The sequence below is a fragment of the Taudactylus pleione genome, unplaced genomic scaffold (genome assembly GCF_031769625.1).
Source record: "Taudactylus pleione unplaced genomic scaffold, aTauple2 ptg000184l, whole genome shotgun sequence".
Lineage (NCBI taxonomy): Eukaryota > Metazoa > Chordata > Amphibia > Anura > Myobatrachidae > Taudactylus > Taudactylus pleione.
The window spans coordinates 10318729-10323446 of NW_028284586.1; the positions used below are offsets into that span (position 1 = coordinate 10318729).

Consider the following 4718-nt stretch of genomic DNA (forward strand, 5'->3'; position numbering starts at 1 on the left):
GCAAAAAAAAAAATAGTAAAAAAAAAAAATAACTTACCTGAGTCCAGGGAACGGAGTTCGGGGCTCCGGTGATGTTCTCCATTCCGGTCAGCTGGTCTCCCATACTGCACTGCGGCCCGGTCATCAAGTGACTGGGTCCCAGTGCAGTATGGGATGTCAGCTGACCTGAGCAATGGAGGACATCACCGGAGCCCGGATCATGCAGGTAAGTGCAATTAAGGGAGGGGGGGTCGCGGGGGTCTGCGATCACGGGGAACGGGGCTTAGCGCTGGGGTGTGGCAGCGGTGGCCGGTTGGCGCATGCTTGGGCACTTGGCTACGGAGGGGACTTGCAGGGACAGAGCTTTATTGCAAGCTCTGTCCCTGCAAGGGATTTTTAGTAAATCCCTGTGATATTGCCTGAATTCACAATGCGAATTCAGTCGGTAATATAACACTACAATCTGCATTACAAATGCGGATTATAGTAAATAGAGCCCTTAGTCCTGGTGAACTGTATAAGCCGCATATTCATGAAACTGTATAATACATGTATAGTAGGTACAGTATTTTTCTGAATATATTCCCAGCTCACAAAATGGCTGTATCCGCTGTGCTCAATTATCTGCTCCATTCACACTTCTGCTCACTGCTTACATAGTTTTGTCCACATTACTGTAGTCAGTTAATTGACCACAGCTTACAAAATGTTCTTTCCTTTAAATCTTGCAATGAAGCATCACTCATAAGGGTTTTCAAGGCAGTTCCAAGCCAACGAAGGGTGAAATTGAACAACTTGAGGTTAGTATATATATATATATATATATATATATATACATACATATATATAATATATATATATATATATATATATATTTAAAACAGGGGAGGTGCCGGCGCCAACTTATATGCTCAGCAGAGGAATTCTATAACCACAGTTTGTAATACGTTCTCCCGAATGCAACAGGGTGTCAGATGCACCTAGTGTGTACAGACCTTTGGATGAGGCCTTTAAGTGAAAATGGTGTAAATTTACTAGGTTTTGAGCGACTGACGTATACTTTGTGACAAAAGTGCAATTGTGCAAGAAAGATCTAGTGCATAAACTAATAGGATAAAATGTAAAATGTGACCAAATATTTAAAATATTATCAATTTAATATGGTATTTAAAAAACATATATCAGAACAAACAAACACAAATAAATGCTTATACATGCCTTAATCCTAATCATAGGATTTGGCAAAATATTTCATATACAGGCACATTTGTGCAAATATTGCATATAAAGTGCAATAGTGGTGCTAATAAATAATCAATAAAACGGTTTAAAGGGTTATTTCCAATTTATATACTGCAAACATGTAAGATCAAAATCAGAATTAAATATAGCAGCACAGGACAGTATACAAAAAAATAAACAATAAAAACTTTGAGGCTAAATTCAAAAAGTTTTTAAAAATTGCTTAAAATATATATTTAAATAGTTTGAAAGAATTCATATAATGCATATCTGTGCTAAGTTCATTTCAGGTAAGAGTCAGCTGTTTCATCCATACATGGACTTCATCAAGGGGTGCTGCTGGTCTGGGGTTGCCACTTTTTATACCCCTTCTCAAACAGGACTCAATTCCCTCGTTTCACCCAAGGGTGACGTCACTTCCGGTTTTTGGCATCCAGAAGCGCGCTCAAGAGTGTTACTCCATATTAAATATATGTCTTATACATTTCTGTGTAGTTCTTCTATATATGTCACATTAATTCCTGCAGCCAGATTGTATTACAATAGGCTCTGTAGTCATCTCTCTTATTTGCCAGCTCCTGTTCTCCGTCGCGTCACTTCCGCCCACTTCTTGCATCACATCCGCTTCCGCCTTCTCCTATTCTCCGTCGCGTCATTCCTTACATTCTGACCACCTGGTAGTACTTCTATAGCTGTTCTCAGGGTGCGTGTAGCGCATGCGTGGTGTGATCCCAGTCCCTTCTGTCATGTAAAATGACTTCCGCCCAATAGACTGGTACTGTACTGTTGGCCTTGGAGTCTGTTTTGCGCCTGCGTGGGAGACGGAGAAATCACACAGTCTTCATTCATAAGGGCATTTGTAGGGTCACCATGATGTTGTAGTCGTGAATACTATTAATAAAAAGGAGAACATTTTACAGGCCAGTATATTAAATAAACATATAAATTAATCAATAAATACCGCAGGTAATAAGAGGGAGAGTTTCATATAAAACCTAAACGGAAATGATTGGCTACAACGAAGGAATCTATATGTGATATTATTGGACCATGCATATCACCATGGATCCAATGAATTTCCTTAAAAGCATGAAAAAGTATATAGAAAAAATTATTTATTGATGAACTGAAGCTTGAAAAAACAGGTGACTGTGCAAGAAGTCCATACTGTAAACCACTGATTGCTTGAGTGATTCTTTCATGCTTCACAAGTTGTAAGGTGCCCATACTCTGTTAACGGACTGAGTGGCCATTCACCCTACTGGGGATATCCGTAAATACAACACTGGGTATTCCCAGGAGGTCTCCCATCCAAGTGCTGACCCAGCCCAATTGTGCTTAGCTTCCAAGATCAGACAAGATTGGGCGTAATTCCAATGGTAAGGTTGTAGATACTTCAAAGATATCACCAGTTAACCAACTCATCCTATTACAGGAAAGGGGCAATTTCATAACTCTTGTTGAAACCAGTCGGGGCCATGGTGTTGAGCTGAAATACCCAAAACATCTCCCTTCTTGACAGTTTGTTGCCCAAATCTCCTCCTCTTTCGCCCAAGTTGATTTGTTCTATTGCCTTGAAAGTTAGTTCCTCAGGGTTGGATGCATGATGATTGATGAAATGCCTGGACACCGCATGTCCTTCTATTTTGTTCTTAATGTTACGAATATGCTCTTGGATTCTTAGTTTTAGGGGTCTTTTAGTTTTCCCAACATATTTCAGGCCGCATTTGCATTCCAATAAGTATATCACTGATGTTGAATTGCAATTTAAAAAGTTCTTAATTTTGTATTCTTTGGAGTCATTGAAATTACAAAAAACTTTTCTCCGTGGATGTAGATATTTACAAATGCTACATCTGCCATATTTGTAGTACCCCAAGCATGGGGGAAGGGTGTCATTTCTCATCTGGTTCGTTCACATCCCTTATCATGCTTGGTGCCAAAGTGTCTTTCAAATTCCTGCTTTTTTAAAAAAGAATGGTGGGTTTAGGGGGCAAAATGTCTTTAAGAACAGGGTCCATGAGTAAAATATTCCAATGCTTCTGTGTGCATCCCTTGATTTTGTTTTCATGTCCATTGTAGGTCGTAATGAAGGGTACAATGTTCTTCTCGATTGTTTTATCTTTATATTTCAAGAAATCTTCTCTCTTTAGTTCATTCGTTCTCTCCGCTGCCTTGGTCAAAAGTTCCGCTGGATAATCTTTTGCAGTGAATCTCTCAGTATACAGTCTAATCTGATCTTCACAATCTCTTTCCTTCGTACAATTCCTCTTAATCCTGTGAAATTGTGAGTAAGGGATGTTATTCTTCCATTTTATAGTTATTTACATTATAGAAGTGGACACCTCAAAAAATGGAAGAACCTCATGTATGGATGAAACAGCTGACTCTTACCTGAAATGAACTTAGCACAGATAAGCATTATATGAATTCTTTCAAGCTATTCAAATAAATGTATATTTTAAGCAATTTTTAAAAACTTTTTGAATTTAGCCTCAAAGTTTTTATTGTTTATCTTTTTGTATACTCTCCTGTGCTGCTATATTTAATTCTGATTTTGATCTTACATGTTTGCAGTATATCAATTGGAAATACCCTTTAAACCGTTTTATTGATTATTTATTAGTACCACTATTGCACTTTATATACAATATTTGCACAAACGTGCCTGTATATGAAATATTTTGCCAAATCCTATGATTAGGATTAATGCATGTATAAGCATTTATTTGTGTTTGTTTGTTCTGATATGTTTTTTAAATACCATATTAAATTGATAATATTTTAAATATTTGGTCACATTTTACATGTTATCCTATTAGTTTATGCACTAGATCTTTCTTGCACAATTGCACTTTTGTCACAAAGTATACGTCAGTCGCTCAAAACCTAGTAAATTGACACCATATATATGTATATATACATATATATATATATTATATATATATTATACACACACACAAAGTTTTGAAGTTTGTTTATACTTTTGAAGTTTGTTTATTCAATTTTCATATATTCCAGCACATGGTATACATTACATAGTACAATACACCTTAAATATAAGATTGATTAATGTGTATACAGTGTCCCCATCTGTGTTGTTGTGTGGTCCGATTGTTCAAGCACTCAGTTGCATTTTATATTTCTGCATAGTTTTTAAAGGAAATTAATATTGTACTGGTCAGATTCCCAAACAAGAAACAGCAACTCCACAAAATAGATTTGCAAACTTTTTCATAAGCACCATGTTTTTTTCTTCACTCATATTTTATTAAAATGTAAACAGTCCCTTCAAGTTCTTCAAATTCTTGACATTCCAATAGGTGCTTCATTTATGGGCATGTACAATTAGATGCGAGTTTACTAAAAATCTTGCACCTGCTGGGTTTTTCCACAGGTGCAAGATTTTTGGTAATCAATTGGGTGCCAGTTTATTTTATTTTATGAGCATCGCCAGAGCATGCCCAATTTCTCCTAAAATACATATTTTAAGGAAA

At 36.8% G+C, this 4718-nt stretch overlaps 1 pseudogene; it reads right to left on the reverse strand.

Annotated features, from left to right (window-relative positions):
- Positions 1-2495: 2495 nt before the first annotated feature.
- On the reverse strand, positions 2496-2614 carry LOC148519740 (5S ribosomal RNA; annotated as a pseudogene).
- Between the last annotated feature and the right edge of the window lie 2104 nt (positions 2615-4718).